The sequence below is a fragment of the Lissotriton vulgaris genome, chromosome 4_1 (genome assembly GCF_964263255.1).
Source record: "Lissotriton vulgaris chromosome 4_1, aLisVul1.2, whole genome shotgun sequence".
NCBI lineage: Eukaryota > Metazoa > Chordata > Amphibia > Caudata > Salamandridae > Lissotriton > Lissotriton vulgaris.
Genome location: NC_141691.1, coordinates 1,716,333,026 through 1,716,355,921, shown reverse-complemented (window position 1 = coordinate 1,716,355,921; position 22,896 = coordinate 1,716,333,026). Strand labels below are relative to the sequence as shown.

Below are 22,896 nucleotides of genomic sequence, written 5' to 3'. Positions count from 1 at the left end.
ATTAGTGCCTCTGACCTGCTTAACATTTTTGTTTCTCTGCACAGGGGAAATTTGTTTCTGTGTACAAATATTATATTAAATCTACACCAGTTGGAGAGTGGCGTTTGCCCTTCCACACTATGGGAACCACTTTACTCCTGTGCTTGACAGAACAAACATATGATCAGGTTCAAGGTGAGCAAATACATGCAAAGGGATTGTGAATTCCAACAAGCCGCTGGCTGATAACTCCACTAACTTTTTCAGGCTCCACAGTATTAAGATGCCAAATTCCCTCCCTCTTCTGTGAGGAGCTATACATAAAATAAAAATTCCAGTTTTATTGAACATCCGCCTGTTTTTTTTATAAACAAAAAACTGCAATTTTTGCCATTTTAAAACATTGTAAATAACTGATTGTACCAATACTTAATGTAATGGTACTCGACCTCTGAGGAATGCAACGATGAATTGGACCAGTTAGGATTGTTTTAAGGACATATTTTATTGGAGTGTTTGAAAAATAACATTGAAAGAAGCTAAACAAAGCAAAAGGGAAACCGTTCCAAAACATGTTAGTCCATGTAAGTTTTGACACCAGACCAGATTAAATGATTACAATTATTCAGGTAAACGACAATGGGAAAAGAGGTCCCAACACATCATCTGGGAGGGTCACCAAACCATCAGTAGTGCTGTTGAGCAGTCAAAGTCACTGCAGCAAAGCATCCCTGCTTGAAGCATGTCCTGTTAGCTGTGCTAAGTTCCATAGATAAAGGGCTCCAAAGTTTAAAAACCCATCAGAGGCACTCACCAGCGGGTCTTCATGTTACAGGTACTGTGTTATTGTTGCGGAGGTCTGTAACTTCCCGAAAAGCTATCAAGTGCTTATTCCACTTGAGAGAGCGCCATGTCATTTTGAAAATTGTAGGAGTGCACCATATCTCCCGTTGTCAGCACCTGCATATTTAGAGGGTATACTAATGAATGTTTTTAGAGATATAACAGGTTGGGAATTAGTGCAATGTGTAATCGATTTATTCATAATGATGCAAATTAATGTAGAGCCTTAACAGGAGTGTAATGCTTTATATGAGGTACAAAAGCTACCAAATGTGTGTATTGTAAGATTAATAAACGTACCATATTAAGAGTTGCACGTGTAGAAGATAGAATGTGACGCTTTAATGTGGAAAAGAACTTACGTTTAGAGATGAAATGTAATGTCTTTGTAATGGAATAGAGTGCCCTGCTTATAATGTAGAATCATTTATAAATGCATTTAAACGCGTAAAGGCCTGGGTCATGAAGAAAAGCCAATAGAGGCCTAACTGTAATTTCTTTAGTTAGCATTGGTTATTCTTGTGAATAGTTGCTGGTTGGGAAGGGTGCTGTTCTCAGCGAATATTGAATTGTAACTTTGGATGTGCACAAGGTTGCTTCTCATGTATTTCAGTTGCAGGTGCAAGGCCACAGAGCTTGTTAGTTAGAAAGATCCATTGTTTGGAAGTTAGGCCGATAGGAGTGAGCACGAGTAGATGCCAGAGGAATGTTCATCTGCAACATTTGGCGAGAAGGTGCCTGGAATCCAAGGACACCTCAACGGATGCTGGATGGAAGGATGCCATGCTGGAAAAATCCGAAGACCAACACCTGCCCAGAGGGTCATGCCTTGGGCGTATCTGCGATTTTGAGAGTTTTATATTAGAGACAGACCCCGAGGGTGGAGAGCAGATCTTGTCAGGGGGTTGCTAGAACAGGATGTAGGCAATCTTAGACAGCGTTGAGGGAACTTAGGGTAGAGTGGGGTGTAGGAAGGAGCATCTTAGAATGAGCTCAATAGTTAGTCTACTTACTTGAGAAACGTGAATGCACTTCTTAGGGAGTCTTCACAGCTTACACCTTTACTCTTGCCTAAAGGGAGTTGTTAAATAGGGATGTCACCTTAGAGTTAGTGTAGGGACAGACTAACCTTTCCTTACCTTAATACAGTCCAGACTTCAAATAGGGACAGTAATTGGATGCCTGATGTTCCTAGAATTGACTTTGCTTTTCATTCTGAGTCATCTGAGACTCCTTCGTGGGATTATGTTTGTATTAGTGCCAGTTTCTTTCTTGAACCTCTTGTTGAGGTGCTTGTATGTCCAATTATTTTTGGCTTTGTAATAAATTCTTAACTTCAGTTCGTAGTCAGTGGTTCTTTAAATTGAATTTGATTGTCAATTTGCAAAGCTGTTTAATTATGAGTTGGGAAACCTCCCCTCTACACTTCTTAGAGGACAAAAAGGTCCAGTAGGCCTGTATTGGGATTCTGGAGAATTGATAAGGTAAAAATCTAGATAAGAATCCCAGCCCCTTCACACTTGTGTGTGTGTTCGTGCTTGCCTACCCCCTGCAATTATCTCTGCAGAGAGTCTCCAATTCAATATAGGCCCAGTATTGGACTAGACCCACTGTCGGACAGCGAGATTTCCAGGTTGAGCGTTACGGCCATGCCTTTTTTCAAATTGGATTAGTCAGGATATATATATTTTTTTAATTTATAAATTATTAGTGGTTTTACAAAACAAAACACAATACAAATAATACAAACAGAATGTGTGTGTGCCTTCATCTAGGTACAAACAAAAAGATCACAACTTACACAAGGAGAAGCCATGCAAATCATAGAAAAGGGGTTAGTTCAAGGTGTAATAATAACAAATTTGAGGGGGGCAATTGAATTCAGCCACTCTGCTCTCAATTGGATACTGGATATCAGCAAAGAAAGCCAATGTAATGCCCAGTTTGTGGCTAAAAAGCGTTTCACCACGAGGAAGGTAAACAATGAGAGTCTGATACTTACACTACAGAAGAAGATGTGGAACAATCAAGAAGCTTGCGGATATGTAAAAGACTGAAATGCCCAAGATTGAATTTTTTGTATTTTCATTTTATTTAACAGTTTATAGAGCACTATGGCACTGAAAAGTAGTGTGCTCTTTACAGGGTAACAATGCAATACTAAAGTGAAGTTACATTTGAAGAGAAACTTAAACAATGAGCTGGGGTGATATGTAAACAGAAACTGTGGTTAAAGAATGATTTGTGGATATGCAAGAGCGAGAAGAGGGAAGGTGAGTTCAAGCAGAACTTTGCCAAAGTATGAAAGGGCAAGGAAGTGCATATATGGGCCCTTTATATTACATTTTACTAAAGCAAGTTAACTACACTGAAAAATGGAAAACCTGACAAGTTGGTTGAGGTGCACCAAAGAGACAAGATGATTGTGACATTAATTTAGAAATTTGAAACGGGAGCAAATGGGAATTTCATGGACAAGGTGACATGACAATAAAGGTGAGATGAAACAAACAAAAAATAAAGAGCAATATGTTCCAGAGGTACCTTGCGAAGTGTATGGGGGAAGAGCAATAGGAAAAGAGCCACAATGTGGCTGCACTATAGACCACTGACAACGCATAGCAGCAAGTTAATCCTGTTTTGGGTGTACCAAGTATTCCTTCCAGCGGTCACTCATGATAAATAGGCCAACAATATTTCGAGTTGGGCTAGTACCAGGTTCACCAGCCCCTGAAATGCAGCTGGGCCATTTACCAGTGAGGTTTTCAGCTCAAGGGATGACAGAATTTAGGCCATAATAGTCCATGCCTTAGTGTAAATGACCATCCCATGCTGTATCACTATTGGGCTGGGCAGTGCATTGCAAGTGCAAACAAGGACTCCGAAGCACAGAATACTGAACACCTCCACTTTAATACATTTCTGAACATTATCTTATGAATCTTGTTTTTGAAAGGTAGACCATACCCTGCATCAGTATTGTGCACACAAAGTAGGACTAGTTTGGGCATCAATATCAAAAGGTGAAAAAAGCAGCTTATCTGACATTCTAAGGGTGTTGCAGCCTATCTGGAATTCTAGCGGTGTTGGTTTTGAAAGGCAGACAGTCTTCTATGGCAATATTGGGTACACAATCAAGGGTTCACCTAGGCATTTGAAAGAACAGGCGGGAAAAGCAACCCAACACTGTTCTTTATTCTATCTGATGTTTAGGTGTTCATTCTGAGGCAAGATTCCCTCCCCGCACAAAGCCATTGAGGTCTGCTTTGTGTTACAGGTCAAGATGGGCATCCTGTAGTTAAAAATACATCTGACACTCCCACTCGCCAGGGTTAGCGCTTAAGATCTTTCACAAAATAGATTCTATAGGGTTTCATCACTGTAGATTCCCTTTCAACTATGTACTTGCCATCATTCATTTTATTTAAGACAGTGAACTAAAGTTCAGGATAAATCGGATTCAGGAACACAACTTCATAATCCTTTTGACAACTTATATGGCTTGCCTCCTATACAACCCCTAGCCTTTGAGCTCCTTTGTCTTACTACATCATTCTTCTGGGGCCCAGCACATAGTCCACCACATTATGAGTCAGGGCACTGGGTTTCCAAATCATACCCTTTGCACTAAAGCAAGGGGTCATGGCTGGGGTGCTCAGACAAGTGTTTTCAGGGACTGAACTTCACTCGTTAAAAAGCACTTACAGTAGGCAAAGAAAATAAGAAGGAATTCCTACTTTCTCTCAAAGCATCCATTGTACCCACTGAACTTGTTAAGAACTTACTGAATCTCTCCACTAACGTACTGGTCTGGGCATGTGAAAAGAGATCATTTATACTAAAAGATCCCAAATAGCCTTAAAGGATCTGGTCTCTCTAAGAATTTACTGTCTTTGGAAACTCAGAGCAAGTCAGAATTCCAAAGACGTTCCTGGCACTACAGGGCTGTAGTGGGTCTCAGGTATTGCCTCATTACGCCATGTATAATATTAAAGCTACAATGGTTCGAGAACAATATTCACAATCGGCAATTAAACCAATCAATCACATGAAAACACAGAGGAATATTTAAACAAAGAAGTCTTAAAGGGGTACCCAACAAAAAAATTATTACAAAAACATATGTTTTCTAAGGTAACAAATATTTAAAAAACAATTACAAAACTGTGCTCACATAATTACACAAAAAAAACTCAAAACATATTGTACAGTGTAAACAAGAAAACAATGGCAAAAGGAGAAAGGACTTTAAAACAAGAATCAGTTCAACAAGGAAAGAGATCAGGCAATAAGGAATAAGTCTCCCTACAAAAAAAAGATACTGTACTGGCTATCTACTAGAACTACTAGTCTGTAGAGTCCAAACCCTTCCCACTATTCCTCTTGCAATGATTTTGGCCCATCGTCCACCTGGGTCTAAAGATGGTTTTAGAGAGGTTTGTATAACTATGCAGCATAATTTTCCTTAGTCATGAGAGTAGTCACATTTAGCGATTTAAATCACCGTGGGTGTAATAACTCTACCTCAAACAATCTAGAATTAGCCACGAAATTAGAGGAAATTGGCTTAAAACATATGGTGGAAGTTCACTCATGGGTAGGGCGGCTTTATTTACAATGATGACACTACCTTGCCTCCTATGTACTCCAAAACACCCCATATCCAGTCTCTCCAACAGTTTTTAAACGAGTGGCCCAGGAAGTTAGAACATTGCTTTGGCAGGGAGGCGCACCCAGAATAGCGCTGCACAAGGTACAGAAGGGGGTGTATGATGGTGGATTGGCAGTTATCGACATTCAGCTATACTATTGGGCCTCGCAGCTCCAGGTCATCAATGATTGGATATACACAGACATAGACGAACCAGCTAATAGATCAAATAGAGCTGTGGTATGCCGGGACAAAACTGTGAGCCTCTTCTATAGTCCTGAAAGACACAAGCAGAGTGGCCGGAGCACACCAATATGGTGATACAGTGTTGGAGAGAGGCTAAGAAACTACTAGGTTGGGTGGGGAAGCGGACTGGTAAAACCCTGTTGTGGGTGGGTGATCCCCCAAGGAAGGAAGGGGCCTATCGGGGTTTCAAGGGTGAAAGCCGATAGGGTTTGAATACCTGGGTGACATGTGGGAGGGAGACTTCCCCCTTACTTTGGAGAAACTGCAGCAGAAATATAATTTGCACCAAGCTCAAAGATATCAACACCTGAGGCAGGTATACGCACTACGTGCCACATTCACAGGGACACCTCTATTCCAGAATACTCCTCACTAGAGGATAGGTTGCTACTGGACCCAATCAAGGAGAAGCCAACCTCTACGGTCTATCGCAAGCTGATAAATAATGTGCCTGATCCCTTGAGGGCCCTCCGAGACACGTGGGTAAAAGACCTGGGACCCACAGATGATGAGGAATGTCAGGAAGCGATTCAGAGCCCAAGAAAAATAGGAGTCCGCTCCCGATTTAGACTAATGCAACTCAAGGTACTACATCGGACCTACTACCCGAGGACCCACCTATACACATGGGGCAGGATCCCTACAGTGCAATGTGTGCGGGGATGCCAGGGAGAGGGAACCTTCATGCACATTTTGTGGGAATTCCCGTTGTATGGCGTTTTAGATTCCAAATGGATTTTCCGATTCATGCCCTTATATTAGGTACAATTCATGTTGCCCTTATATAGGCAAAGAAATCTAGCCCTTATTTAGGCATAGCCTATGCAACCTAAATACAGGCATGGCTACTTCCATCCGTTCACCAAACGTCACAACGATTTCTTGGAAAACCAGCTAAAGCCGTTAGGGACTTCCCCTTGCTTGAATATTGATTTCTCCAAGAACTCAGTTACTTTATAATGAACAACTATTCCTTAGGGGTTCATTCATGACGTTTATATGCCCGACTTTACGTCAAACATGGCATTCCTAAACACCTTCAAGGTATAAATATACCTTCACTTGCTATCGCAAAGCACGGTGGTTCGGAGCAGCTCTACGAACTACTGACCAGACGCAGCTTGCTACAGCAAGTGCCGAAGGAAGCCGACTACCAGCTGACGCACTGATCAGGAAGCTGCCCTCCTCTGCTGAGAAATCCAGCACCAGTGTTTCTAACTCCCCTTGCGGGGTGTTGGGAAATAGAGTCCCGAGACAGATACCAGACCGCCTTCATTCTAAGGTAGGAGCTGATTAGAACCTAGAGAAACCTTTGGTAGATTCTTGGCAAAACTAAACCTATGCTAAAGACCATACTTACTTCTTCCCTCGTACTAGCCTTAGGTTAAGTACATTGGGGTAGGCTTATTTTAGAAGCACCAGTTCAGTATTTTGGCCTGTGTTATTTATGTATGTATTTTTATATGGCTTAGAAACCATAGAATGCTATTGGTATGCAACGTTTACAACAGAATTTTTACAACGCACTACCATTAGAACGCAGGCATTACCACGCATACCATTACAACGCATTGCGCTAGGGGGCGCTCTAGGATAGGGAATAAGTATAATTTTATATCCAACACCTTCCCTAGTGTCCACGGGGAATTGGAATATAAAATTATACTTACCACTATCCAGCACCTCTAAGCGCTATGCGTTGTAATGGTATTCGTTGTAAATACCGCGTTGTAAAGGTATGCGTGGTAACAGTATGCGTTGTCACGTCATACATCCAATGCTATTACAGTATTATTTTATATTACTGTTTACGCTGTTCGCATTATACTTTGCATTCTGTCTAACGATTGTAGCAGTTCACCTCTCTTGCATGAGAAAGAAGACTGTTCAATAAATCCTTTTATTGAAAACGCCCATCTCACTATTTCTCTGCAACTCTGTAGAAACGAAGCATGCACGATTGACTGAGTGAAATACTTATCTATTGTTTCCACAACTCTGAAGATATTTGTTCCAGTCCTAGGGAAACAAAGTTGTCATGTTTATCCGGTTGTCAAGACCTAATCCCTCCTTGGGAATTCGAGAAAGTTTCTAGTGACCTCTGAGCTAGCTGGCACTCACTATTAAGTCTAGTATTTTCGATAGGACTTAGGTCAGTAGGTCTCTATGTCATATCTATAGGATATACTATTCCAATGCGCAGAGCCCATTGGGAATATAGGAACTACACTACATGGCACCCAACGTTTGGTAAGGAACAAATTTAATGCTAGATACTAAAGTAACTCAGTTGTGCTTTTCCCAGAGACCCCTTTTTCCGTAACACTCCAATAGACATCTGGAGTGGGTAAAGGGATAATATCCGCCATAGCTGAGCAGGACGAAAAATCCAACGTATTAGCTTTTTGGCTTATTCAACGTTGAAGGAAACAATGTTCCAAAATATTGTGCACCTTATCTTGGTTTCCTGGAAACTTGCTTTGCAAACTTTCAGTCAACAAAATGTCCCTAACAGGGGATAACAATCCCGGGGCAAATGGAGCTATAGGCGACAACGCCGTACAAGCTCTAGACATAACAGGTTTCCAAGAAACCGACGAGGATGCGGTAAGCATTCCTGTAAATTTAAGGAAAGCCATCACTATAACACTTATAAAAAATGGCCTATCAGCAAGAGGTGGTAGGATAGTTTTTGTGATAGAGGCACATGAATATCACCAGACCGAGGTATTCTATTCATGGATAGTCTTCCCTGAAGCAGATCCAAGAACACGTGTGTTTCACTTCTACAAAAATGTACCACCAACTAAGTCCGTCATATCTATAGGATATACTATTCCAATGCGCAGAGCCTATTGGGAATATGGGAACTACACTACATGCCCAGAGATTGCTAGATACTGGCAAAAAATCACAGACAGTACGTCCAGGATTGTGGGGAGGGGGGCGGGGTTCCATCGGATGCGAAATGGTTGCTTCTGATGATAAAAAAAGACTTTGACTGGTCCAGACACAAGGGAATATGGTTGGCTTTGACTGCAGGAACAGCGAAAAGAAACATTGCCAGGGGATGGGACGCGTCGCTGCTCCAACGCTGGAGGACTGGAGACGGGACCTTGATTGTTGCCAGCGAGCTGAAGAAACGATCTACAAAAGTAGGGTCTGTGTTATGAAGTTTGAAAAGATATGGGCACCCTGGCGAAAGTACAGAGGAATGATCTCGGGTGACTGAGCGGTATTGGGGGCCTCCACTGCCTATAAGCACCCTGTAAACATACTGTTGATGAAGTACTGCGACTGCCTTCCTGTGGACTGTTGGAAATGCTTATTGTAATGGATGGTCTATTGAGCTATGTTAATAAAAAAGAGTTTAAAAAAATATGGTGGAAGTACCCACACACATCATGGTCACATCCTTCATTTAATCTTTTGTAAACCCTTGGAGGTTGCAGACAATATTTTTGTCAATCCAGTAATGTGGTACCATCTTCATCTGATCAATTTCTAAATAGTTACTTCTTTTATTAAAGTCAGGAATCAATTTCCAGAGAGCATATTGTATGACAATATTCGAGGGGGAGTCATTCCGCGAGGTTTAAGAGTACGTAACATACCTGGTTTGTTCGTCGAGATCAGACAATTTCTAGAAAAGTGGAGCATGATAGCCAACAGCTGCTCCAGAGATCTAATGATTTTGATAATCTAGAAAGCTAAACAACTAGTTGCTTCACTGAAAATTGAACTCTCTGAATTTGAAGATAAGATTTTGATTTTTCATAGCCTGGTGGGCAGAAACTCTGGATTTTATTAAAGACATGGAGGCCAAGATTATGCAAATCTCCTTTATTGCCACAGCTCAGCAGTAACAATGAAGAGAATATAGAACTTCAAACAACAGTCCATTATAGTATATAGTCCCTGAGCACGCAGCCATCTTCCTTCTTTGCCAAGTGCTGCGAACAAGAAATAAACTCAGTGTTAGAAATGGGATTTCTGGTTGGCTAAGGCTTGCGCCAAAGCCAGGCAGAAACCACCACTTTAGTCAGGGCAAGGGAGTCACACGCCAAGATAACCCCTGCTCACCCCCTTGGTAGCTTGGCACGAGCAGTCAGGCTTATCCCGGAGGCAATTTGTAAAGAAATTGCGCAACACACACTCACAGAAGCAACACACTAGGTACACCACAAAAAGGAACTCCACACAAGGTTATATATCAAAATAGCCTTTGTATTACCATAAACACATTAGATCATAATCACATAATTACACTATGCCAACTGGCAATGGGCAGTATTTACAGGGGATTATATACACAGGACAGGGCCACGGGGACCACTGTCAGAATCAGCACTTAGAACATAGAATAATTGTAGCACCAAATAATACTTGCAGAACACAACCAGTAACCTCTGGTAACAAGTAGGTACACACTACGCAATCCTAACCACCTTAGTCATATAGCACGCAGGGAACCATGAACTCACTAGCATAAAATATACTAGGCAACACAACCTCCTAAGCATATAAACACAGTTTGAGTATCCCAAGCACAAAGGCATTGCACATTACGCATAAATCACATTAGGCATCAGGTAATTTACCAACATGAACACAAATACCATCACCTTGCGTAGAATTACATTAGACACTGACCCCCAGACCAACTTGGCCTCTCAGGGGCTCAAACTCCCTTTGTCCAAAATGTCAAGGCTGGGCTGCGCAGGCAGCCAAAGAAGAATGCGTAAGGGTTTTTAGGGCCTAAACGATGCAGCTGCTCACTAAGTGCTGGGCAGCTGGGGAACTGAGCCTGGGCACCAGCGTGCACCCTGGCTCTCCTCTGGGGCTCTAAATAAACAACAGTGCCCCCAAAACAACGTGGGAGCCTCGCAGGCTCTGAACACAAAATGCCCCTACAAGTTGGAGCCTCGTGGGCTCAGAATCACAGAAAATGCGCCATATGTTGCGAGCCTCGTGGGCTCGGATACAACAATGCCACACTGTGGGAGCGGCCCGCTGCCAACCGGGGCCGTTCTACCCTCTGAAATGCCCCCATGAGCGTGGGAGCCAGGTGGACTCTGAAACAATGTGCCCCTAAAACAACGCTGGAGCCACGGGCTCCGAATTGCCAAGAAATGCCCCCGTATCAGATGGTAGACACGGGGCTCTGAATTAAGTAATGGGGCGGGGACAGATCCAGATCGGAGGAGCGGTACTGGCACTCTGCTTCTCACCCCTTCCTTAGAGCGGCCTGCAACGGCGGCCAAGCTCAGGAAAGGGACTCTGGTGCTGTGCCTTGCTCTTGCGCCCCCCCACCCCCTCTCCCTGGCAGCTCCACCCACCGGTTTGCTCTCTGGAGGCGGCGGGGGATGCAGGCTATCTCCTCAGTCTGCTGGGGCTCTCGACTCGCGGGAGCCTCGGAGGCTTCACTGGTGCAGCAGGCGGGGTTCTCCCTCACCGGGGCCTCGATGGCGGCTGCACCTCTCCTTCGGGCATCGGAGCGCGGGGTGGGCTCCCATCGGCCTTTGGCTTCTTTCTGGCAGTGCGTGGGGCCGGTGATCCAGCCGTGCTAAGGTCGTCATTCCGGACTTCCTGGAGAACGCTTCCTCTGTTGCCGGGCACTCCCAGTGCGAGCACCAATCACAGTGTGGCTCCCCTCTGACGTCAGCGGGGAGCCCGTGCGGTGCTCCGGGGACTCCCTGGGCCGATCGGCGGTGATTCGAGGGGTAGGCTCACTCTTTAAAGACTATAGAAAGCGGGGTGGGCACACGCTAGAGATATATCAAAGCTGGCACAAGGTCAAGTCACTGGGTGGGCACCTGCACAATAAAATCCAACAATAAGTGGGGTAGGCACCCACAATGAGGCACAACTGCGGGGGAATCCCCACCAAAGAGGCCGGCAGCTCCGTGCTGCAGTTGGCAACCAAAAAGCACTCCCCTGGAGGAAAACAAAGCGCTTACCAGGCGCTTGAAGTAAAAAGTCCAGGACAAGGTTCAGGGAAGGAAGGCAGGGGGGTGGGGCAAAGGCCGGGCCCAGGGTCCAGTTCACAGGGCCCTCCAGGCAGGGAGGCAGTCCCCAGTGGCGGTACCTCCTGGCACCCAGCAGTAGCAGGCCCCCCTCAGATAGTATCCAAAGAGAGAACATTTTACATGGGGTCACAGCCCCTTTTTATACACAGTTTCCTTTGTCTCTAGGGTGTAGGGTGGGGGAAAACCAGACGCAGCTGGTTCTGGAGCACTCGGTTGTGCTCAGCCCCTCTCCCTATTCACAGGACAGGTTAGGGACATCAGACGCACCATAGGGGGCGGAGCCAGCATTGTGGAGGGAAAGTCTAGCCCTATTCAGGTCCCAGGTGCACTCCTCCCTCCCATCAACATGCAGATCTCTCCATTCACCACCAGGGCAGAACCATCCTGACTCCTGGAGCCAGGCACACCAGCCAGCTCCACCCAATCACAAGCCAGATAGTCACTTCACATTTATTACACAGACATGCCAACTTCTAGAAGTTGCACTTCCACATCAGACACATTAAATCCACGCACAGCATTTAATCTCACAAGTTTGCACATACCAAACTCGACCCTGCACTCTCCACACATCAGGAACTATCATGGACACCCATATTCCCCATGCATTCCCGTAGGGAGGACGGTGGCAGAGTCTCCCCGACCCGCTTGACGCCAGCACAGTTGTCTCGTGAGTGTCAGACACGCTTGTAGTCTCGTGTTCGCATGCCTGACGCCAGGAATCAGTTTTAAAGAATTGCGTTTAAAATTGTGGTTTTAATATTTAATACTTGCTCTCACTCACTCACTGTTAACTCCCTTCACGGTCCTAACGCTGTACTCATAGGGGCAACAGGGGCCCATTTCAATACAGAGTAGTCTGGGCTCGATACTCCAGCCTGCCCGCCCCGTTCCGACTCGGCAATCAGTGTCGTTGAGCGGAGGGCGGACAGACAAGAGCCAGACCTACTTCCGGTCGGAGCAGCGGTTTGGCTCTAGGCTTTTCCTCGGAAGGGCTATTTAGCCCTCCCTAGCTTTGAGCACGCAGCGATCGCGTGCAGGGACGCGCCTAAGAGCGCGCCTAAGACAAGCCGAAGAGAAGCCAGTCTTGCCCGGGACGCGACTGGACGGGACCAGGGGCCATGGGCTCTGCTGTAAAGGACTCAGTTACAATTATCAGTCCTAGCTTTCGGTACTCCTCCCAAGCTCTTAAAGATCTGCAGCCAGATCCTTTGGTAGGTTGTGTTGTGCGCTCTCTATTATGCCTCGAAGGTCCGTTTTCATGTTGACATTGTTGCTTTCAGGCATCTACTACTAGTCTGGAAACTGATGGTATTGCTGAGGAATACAAGCTACCCATTAGGCCCTGTTCTCAAACATCTCCACCTAATTCTTCCATCTGCCCTAATATTGAGGAAACTGCGCCAGCGAACAGTCTAAAAAGTTTTCTTTTAAACATTCGCTCCTTACCAAAGCACCATCTTGAATTTGGTCACTACTGTAAAACCAGACATCTGTTTCCTCACAGAAACGTGGTTAAAGCCCCACACAGTTCCTGTCATTACGTTAGGAGTTCCGAGGGGTTATAAGGTCCTTAAATTGGATCGTCCTGTCAAAACCGGGGGAGGTATTGCTATAGTGTATAGAGAAGAGGGTTTGAAGATCTCCCTGTTAGAACAAAGAAGCTGTCCCATGCTGGAAACTATGGTCTTTAAGATCCATCTCACCCCAGAACTCACTGGAAGGGGGTATTAGTGTACCGTCCCCCAGGGTCAAGCGCAGGCTTTTCACTTTCCCTAGTGGAATTCCTGGCTCCATATTTAAAAGCCAAAGAAGATTTTATTCTCCTTGGAGATTTTAATGTTCATGCAGACCTCCCTAGTCACCCTGATACTGCATTAGTACTTTCCGATCTTACAATTTTAGGGTTAGAGATCCAAAATAAGGGTCCTACACATATTGGTGGACATACTTTGGATCTAATCTTCACCAATTGTTCTAAAATTAAATATTGGTCAACGTCCCAAGTGAGATGGTCTGACCATTATATGGTTGAATTCTTCTTCTGTGGTCTGGCCGCTTCACATCAAAAGTTTCTCCCGGCTATTTTGCGGAGATCATGGCACAAAGTAACTCCAGATGAACTACTGAGGGTCTGGAAGGAACCCATCTTCGCAGCGATAGATGATGTTGAGTCCGGCTTAGCCAAGTACAATAAAGCCCTTCTAGAAGCAGTGGACCTATTGGCGCCGCTGAAGCTTCATAAACAGCATCCAGTATCCAAACAAGAGATATGGTACACTGAAGAACTTCGAGGCGAGAAACAGAAGTGTAGAAAGCTCGAAAAAGCTTGGAGGAAATCACACATGGATGATAGTAAGAAAGAGTATACGGATGCCCTGGCCTCCTACCATAAAAACTTAAAGATGGCCAGGAGGAGCTGTCTTGCATCACAATTGGCTGAAGCAGGCAACTCTTCCAGAGGACTCTATAAGATCTTACAGTCCTTTACAAAACCTGTGGCCTGTTAAGAGTCCAGATGACTTCTCTCAAACCCTGTGTGATGAAATATTGTTATTCTTCGGGAAAAAATAGAGCTTATCTATGAGAAAATCAAGCAGTCGGGGATTGTTGGGAGTAATACCATCAGTTCCTCCCTGACATCACCTATTTCACCTATTTCACCTCCGCCATTTGTGTGTGCCAGTATCTCACTTACCACATTTCCAGAGATTAATCTTCCTGATGCTACTTCCCTGGCCAGTCCAATTAAAACAGGATCTCCTTCAGATCTCTTGCCAGCAAAGATGGTGGGCTCTCTAGGGAATCTGCTTCTACCTGGAATTCAAACAGTGATCAATCTCTCCCTTAGAGAAGGACATGTGCCAGGTGAATGGAAGAGAGCGGTAGTGAACCCTATTCGAAAGAATGCAGCCCTAACATGGTCAGACCTTTCCAATCCCCGTCCTATCTCTCTACTTCCTCATATCAGCAAGATGACCGAGAAACATGTGAATACCCATCTATCCAAGTTTATCGAGGTAGCGGGTGGTCTGGACCATTCTCAATCTGGGTTCAGACCTAACCTCAGCACCGAGTCGGCCCTCCTCTCCGTGACCGATACCATCAGGATGGCACAGGATAGAGGAGGCTCCATGATCTTGGTGCTGTTGGATTTGTCCACGGCCTTTGATACGGTTTCGCATGATATTCTTCTCGGTCGTCTGCGGAAGGTTGGAATAGGCGGTTCAGCTCTGGCCTGGCTAAAAAGCTTTCTTTCAGGTCGATCACAAACCGTCAGGTTGGGCTCCCATCAATCGATCTTTAGGGAGCTCACTAAGGGGGTTCCACAGGGCTCATGCCTAAGACCTACACTTTTTAATGTGTATGTGGCCCCCTTGGCGGATATTGTGAGAGAATATGGGTTCACTCCAATATCATATGCTGACGATACTCCGCTTTTGTTCCCCTTCCATACCCTGACACCAGCAATCAAACATGCATTTGCCACCGGTATGAGAGCAGTATCTGATTGCATTGTAGGCAATTGGAGGCCATCCAATGTAAGCAAGACGGAGGTCGTGCTTTTTGGAGAAGCCCCCCTCTTGTGGTCACCTGAGTGGTGGCCCCCGGATTTAGGATCTGCTCCTCTCCCTAAGCAGATAGTAAAAAATCTGGGGGTGCGGCTTGATCAGGCGCTATTACTAAAGGAACATGTGAGTCTGGTAGCGGGAACCTGTTTCAGGACCATTGGGCTCCTGAGGCGTGTGTTCCCGTTCCTGGATGACTGCTACAGGAAAACATTGGTCCAGACACTGGTCGTCAGTAGATTGGACTACTGCAATGGACTACTCCTTTCTGCCAACAAGGAGCAACTGAGCCGTCTACAGGTGGTCCAGAATACTGCGGCCAGATTAATCCTGGACGCTCCTCCTAGGTCCTCTTCACGCCCTCTTTTGCATAAACTCCACTGGCTGCCTATTCGCCAGCGAATTGAGTTCAAAGTGTGCTGTGTAATCCACAGATGCCTTCAGGGAGCCGGCCCTAAATATCTGGCTGAACTATTTCAGCTGTATATCCCGACCCGTTCATTGCGCTCTAGCAACCTATTATTGTTACAAGTCCCTCGGATCAAGAAGGCAAGACAAGGGGGTCGTGCCCTGTCCTACAAGGGCCCCACTTTGTGGAATAATCTGCCCCTTGTCCTAAGACAAATCACTAACATACATGCCTTCAAGAAATCCCTAAAAACTCATCTGTTTCCGGCTGTATAAGATCTTGGGCTCTCTATGACTATGTTTCTGATCTGGCATCTTGGAAGACCATAAGCGCGGAGATACCCTTGGGTCGATTCCTGCGCTATAGAAGAATACAAATAAATAAATAAATTCCTATGGGAGGGCAGGCCAATCTCACCACACGCACTCAGAGTGCGCACTCACTTTACACTGGGACACAGTTTTAAAGTGCGCAGAAGACAAAAAATAACTAATACCAAGTCACATTAAAAAGGTAAAAGTTTAGGGGTGAACCTGCCAGAAGGGCCAAGTCCAACACAACCCCATTCCAGCCAAAACACAGGGTTGACGAATCTCCAACGTGATGGGCTTCCCTGCTTTGGGCGACAGAACACGGACGCGGGCCCGCAACTGCAGGGACACCCACCTGTTCTACGCCGCGGTGAACCCATGGGGTTCCTTCTAAAAACGCTGTCTGGAACAACTGGGCTACCCCACTGGTACTCCTAAGCTGTCCGCGGCCAAACCAGGCCCTAGGCCACCCTGGTGCCACTGGTCCTTGAGAGTGGGGGGTAGTAACCCCTGGCACATAGTAGCCATTCTCCACTCTTCCTCTCCTCAGGGCAGTTCTAGACGGCCCTGATCCTCCAGCCTAGGTTCTGCACCCTCAGGCGGACTAGAAGTCACGGGTGAGGCTCTACTCCCCTTACCTCTCCTTCTAGGGTTCCTCCTCCTTTGTAAGGCACCCATAGAACACCACTCTCCCAACCTAGAGTTTAAGCCCTCAGGTTACACCGGGGTCAGAGGCGGGGACTCCAATCCTCTGCACCACCTTCCAGAGTTCTGCACCATCCCAAATGGAGTGGTACCCCTGGAAGATGAACCGGTCAGGACACTGGTTACAGATGTCTTCCCTCCAGGTCAGGCGGATCCTGAACCTGGCCTCCCAACCTTGGGTCTAAAACCTTTGGTGGAATACTTGCCTGGCGCTCCAGGACTCCTGGGGACTCACACATTATCCCCCGAGGCTAACACATGACTCATATGTTGTGTGACATCTGTCTGGCGCAGATCTCCCGTCCCTTGTTCATCTGACAGTGCGCGAAGATCCCCCAGAACAGGAGTGGTGCCACCATGGTCACTCCATGGGAACGTAGCCCAACTCGCTAGTCCCTGACCCACTGGTTCTTCCACTGGTGGACACAGCCCCCATTCACTTCTCACTTCGGACTTCTGTGCCCTCCCAACTGGAGTGGCACTGCCGGACATTAGAACCACTGGAGCTCTGTTTACAGATGCTCTAGGTCCTCTAGACAGTAGGAGATCCTCCTCTAATGGACTAACAGGACAACCTAGGTCCCCAACCTGGTGTTCCCTAAAGAAACCATCCAGGCTCTGAGACAAGGCTTCGGGCGTCTGGGGACTCTCGGTCACAAGCTCACTCCTACTCCACTGAGACAGGTCGTGAGCTCCTACACCCCTCTCACTACTCTGGGACCTAGCTGGGCTACTCTGAACCTCTTCCACCATGCTGGTCTGGAAGATACCTGAACCACTACTTTTGGAATCACTCACCAATGACTCTTCAGAACCTCAGGCCCTTTCCCAGCGGTCTGCTTCCTCTGCAAGCTCCCAAGGACAAAAGGAGTCACACCTCAACAGGTGCTGGCGCAACTCCAGCCAACAACAAATACTGAGCATTTGCTCTCTGAGAACCATATTGAGCAGTTCCTCAAAAATCTGTTCGGGGTTAAGCTTTACCCAATTGGCCAGTGCATCATCAGATTCATTCACAAACTCCTCCCAAGTCTGGTGAGACAGTTTCTTACTGCCCCTGAATTTCAACCTATACTCCTCTTCTTGGCAAAAAGGTACCATACTCTGGGAATGGGACTTCCTGCACTGGGCTCTATATCGCTGCCACCACTGGACTCAACCCTCCCTGTGGAATCCAGAAAACTATAACTGCGCACAGGGGATAATCTACCCTCCAGAGCTAATTTTTCTCTGGTGAAAGCCCTCTCAGCCTCCTCCATCCTCTCCTGCGCTAAGACCCTCTCAGTCTCGAGCTTTTTCTTCTTAACACCCAGCTACGCTATCTCCTTAGCATGCTTTAACCTGAGCTGTTCCAAAGCCAGCTGGTGCTCCCTTTCTTCCCTCCTATCTACCCACTCCTCTGGGGACAGGGAAAGGGATGAGGCACTGCCTCCGATACTGGACCCAGCAAGGGACTCACTATCTATGGGGTCTTCACTATCTATGGGGTCTTCACCATCTACTGGCGTCCATGTACTGTCATTTTCTTCCTCCTCTTCAGACTCTTCAGGGCTCCCCTCAGACCCACCACCCTCATGGCGTGCGGCCCGGGCCCACTCCTCCTTACTGCGCTCACGTTCCCATTCATCCTTCTGCCATAGGATCAGGTTGTCCATTAGTTTGGACTGGGTGTTTGACTCACCCACCTCTATGTCTCTCTCTTCACAGAACCTTACCAACTCCAACATAATTATCTAAACAGACCACAGAAACCAAAAGCAGGCTCCATTATGGCGGACGATCTCGAGAAAAATTCAACACAAGGAACCTAGGTGTATGAGCTAAAACAGGAGTACACAATTCACAAAGGACACCTTTAGGAGAAAGAAAAATAGAACTCAAAAACAATAAACCTCAAACACATGATTATCTAAATGCAGGTTTGTAGTGCAACCAGTTGTCGCTGTGGTATTGAGCAAAAACTAGTCCAAATCCCACGGCTCATCACCAATGTTAGAAATGGGATTTCTGGTTGGCTAAGGCTTGCGCCAACTGGATGGTGCTGGGGGTAGAGACTGCTGCAGAACAAGTTGTCACCCTCAGCAAAGAAATTGCAGATTTAAATATACATGACGTATGTGTAGAAAATCTGCAATTTTAACAAGCAGTTCGGTTTTCCTAGATTTCCAAATCTTCTCCAAAACATGGGTGAGCACTATGGCTATGTCTGCTGAAAGTTGATGTTTTAATTCACAAATCCTTGTATTTAGTGTGATTATGAGACAACAACTCTCTTTATATTAGATCATGAGCATACTTTTGATTACATTGGTAGTAACCATACCGAATGTGTGGTGAATCATGTCAAATACCCACAGGCCGCTATGTTCCGAGATAACTTCTATGATCTGATGTAAGAGGCTTTACCCTCTGTGAATCGACTAATTAAGTTACATATCTGTAAGGACTCTTCTCGACCCGAGTGTGTCTAACAATGGACTTCGTTCTCTTAATCTAATCCTCTGTAGTTGGGAAATTTTTGTCACGGCGGTTATCCATTACGATTGAGTGGCTTACCAGAGTTCCTTCACCTGGGCCGCTAGGGGCCTGATGACCATGGTAATTGTGATTATTAGTAATTTTGACGTCGTATTTACGACGTCTTCTGTCATTTGACAACATTCGTTGTTACTTTTTTGATGTCTGACACTCTGTTTTGATATTTTCAGATAATCTTGCCCCATTACCACCTCCCTGTTTTGTCCTGATGAAGACCCCGCTTAAGGACCTTATCTGACCTATCATACAGGGGTCGAAACGTCGACGGCTTGTGTTCACTTTGACATCCGGTCCAAATCCCCGAGTTTTCCATTGATAGACTATGACCGCTGAATGTCCTTCTAAAAATTTGTTAATTTTGGCCACAAATTTCGGCTTATCACAATTGAAATGTTTGATTCTATTTTGTCAATGTTTGATTGTTTCTGATTAAATATGCCTAATTCTTTTTGCACTTCACATCTTTAAGCACCCCCCTTCTTTTCCTTTCTCCCCTCTCCCTGGGGCTTCTTAGTAGATACCAATTTTTATTAAGTAATTGTCACCAGTTTAGGTGCTCAGTGTTGTTAATAAACCACAATACTTGGTAATTCGCTTTAAAATGTGTATTTCTTTAGTATCTCTTTAATTGTGTTCAAAAAGTACTAGCCTTCCTAGTGCAATATATCTCTCTTGCGGGGACCCCCCACTTATATGTACCACATAGCGCCCAGGTCCCCGCGACTGCATGGGTTAAACCCCTTCTAGTGTAATGTTGCGCCAAAGCCAGGCAGAAACCACCACTGTAGTCAGGGCAAGGGAGTCACCCGCCGAGATAACCCCTGCTCAACCCTTGGTAGCTTTGCACGAGCAGTCAGGCTCATACCGGAGACAATGTGTAAAGCGTTTGCGCAACACACACTCACAGCAGCAACACACTAGGTACACCACAAAAAGGAACTCCACACAAGGTTATATATCAAAATAGCCTTTGTATTACCATAAACACATTAGATCATAATCACATAATTACACTGTGCCAACTGGCACTGGGCAGTATTTACAGGGGATCATATACACAGGACAGATCCACGGGGACCACTGTCAGAATCATCACTTAGAACATAGGATAATTGTAGCACCAAATAATACTTGCAGAACACAACCAGTAACCACTGGTAACAGGTAGGTACACACTAATCAATCCGAACCACCTTAGGCATATATCACGCAGGGAACCATGACCTCACTAGCAGTGGCGGCTGGTGGATTTAGAAAGTGGTGGGCGAAAAATGTTGTACCCCAATTTAAGAAGCGAGCGAGCGAAGCGAGCGAGCCCGAACTGGAAAAGGAGGGTGCGGGGGGGTTCTCCCCCTGCAAGAAAATTTTGAAAAAAATGTATTAAAATGGTGGGTTTTACACCACATATTTACTGCAAATTGTTGAAAAAAGGGGGATCCAAATATAGCATTTTGAAGCACAAGTGTGAAGAAAACATTAGATTCAAATAAAAAATGTGCCCAATCCTCAAACTGGCCTGCTTGCAAAATGACCCCCAAGCCAAGCACATACAACCAACGGAAACAGGCCCTCCAAGTGTTTCCTACCTGTAACACATCTCTGAACCAACTATGTTTTCATTGTATATAATAATGAAAATGCTGCAGTTTGTTCTTATTTATCTTATGCAACTTACCACCATTGACAAAGCCTATGGTCCTAGCTAGTTGTAGGTTTAATGTCACTCGTATTATATATCTGGAGGCAATGACAGAAGAAGCACAATACCAGTGGGGCAACACACCATGCGAAGTACAGATTTTTAGCTTAACAGTTTTAAGCCACACTTATAATTAAATTGGCTGCCCCGACGAGAGACCCCCCCCCCAGTTTGTTCATCCCACTTAAACCCCTGCACACAAACTTTGCTTACACTTTTCATGAAAGCCCTGGGAAACTGGGACGCACAGGTTACTCACATGTAAATCAGAGAAAGAAACATAAACACCAAGCTCCCTGGAAGACACAGACTAACATGTGACCTCTGTCTTTGATTGCACAGCAAATGTGACAAGATAAGAACAAGATATAAAAGCTTGTTTACAGAAAGCAAGTATGTGGAAAAACACAGTATACAAGATTTTGGCAATGGAAGGGACAAACCCGACAGCCTAAAACAAAGCCAGCAAACAGAAAATGTGAGTTACAAACCACACAGCTAATGGTAAGCAACGGGCGGATGCATTCCTGGATCAACTTTCTGAATGTCCCCAATGTCTTTAGCAAACCAGACAGCTATGCGGTTTGGTAGGCTGAGACGTAAAAAAGTAGTTATATGAATGTAAGCAGTGGAAGGATGGATGCCATCCAGTCAAAGCGATTGTAAAGAAGCTATTTTCCAGGGGAATTACAAACACGAGAGGAAGAAAAGACATCAATTAAGAAGCAAGCAACAAGCGATTAGACAGGCAACTAATGATTAGCAATGGGCTGGCACAAAGTCCACTGGAAGCTTTTGATATGGTTCCCAGAATGTCTTTTACGCACAGATAGCTAAAAGGCGGCTGTACGCAAGATCTAAAAATAACAGATGAAAGCCAATGCCTAGGTCCTTGCATTGGGAGAATGGGACTATTGGGCTACTAAGGGTTTGGCAGGCTGAAGGGAGAGGGTGCAAATGCATGCGTGTGAGCGAGTGCATAGCTGGAAAGATGAAAGCATGTGTGCATGGATGAAAAGATATATGTGTGAAAAGATGGATGCTTGCCGTTATCTCCCCATTTTGAAGGCAGAGAAAATAAAAGCTTCCCCAGCTCCATGAAACAGAGAAATCTGGGGATAGGTTGCATTGTCATGGCTATGCTGGGATCAGGGAAAGTCAAGAGTCAAGTCCCAGAACATTATGCCATTTTGTTTCTAGTTTAAGTCTGGTGCATTGAGGAAAGTATGGCCACAACACAATGGGGCCACTGACCGTGCACAGACACACATTGGTGAATGTATTAATGCACCAGTGTCGGTAATGCTGCGTCAATGGATGCCTTAGAGTGGGAGTGTACATGGATGGCTAAATAGTTATGGACACGTGCCTGGGTGTGACTGGATTGATAAAGGAAGGCGCAGATGTAGCGGCAGTCAAGAGCTGAATGCCTAGGTCTATTCATAGCCTTCTCTAAGTAACTGCTTCTAGAAGCCACAATTTTACAGCTGTAATGTGTGTTACAGAAGAATTTCTCCTGAAAAGTAGCATCATAAAAAAAATCACAAAAGCACATACAAATTCCAGGTGCTGGCCAACTTTTTATGTTAAATGTACAGGCTTGTAAATGCTGAACTCAGTGGTAGAATGGGCTCTTTTTGCCTCTCACACTCCTCAGGGCATGTTCAGTGGGAGAAACAGGAATCCTACTAGTGACAATGAATTTTAAGGCCTCTCACATTTTGATCATAACCCATGTGGTGACAAATTGAATAGGCTCTTGAAGACACATGGCCTCATACCCAGTATTGATTTAGTTGCAAAAGAAATCCTGAGTCATGTAACGTACCCAGGTAGAGGAAGGACGTCCTTAATTGATTTTATCACACTATCTAAGGCTTGGGCTAGAAAGGTGTGTACGTTTAAATTGTAAAGAGT

At 45.3% G+C, this 22,896-nt stretch overlaps 1 protein-coding gene across 1 annotated transcript in view; it reads right to left on the bottom strand.

Annotated features, from left to right (window-relative positions):
- The window catches only part of CIBAR1 (CBY1 interacting BAR domain containing 1), a 483,963-nt gene that overhangs the window by 400,187 nt on the left and 60,880 nt on the right, over positions 1-22,896 (bottom strand). The gene's annotated exons all lie outside the window — the stretch shown is intronic.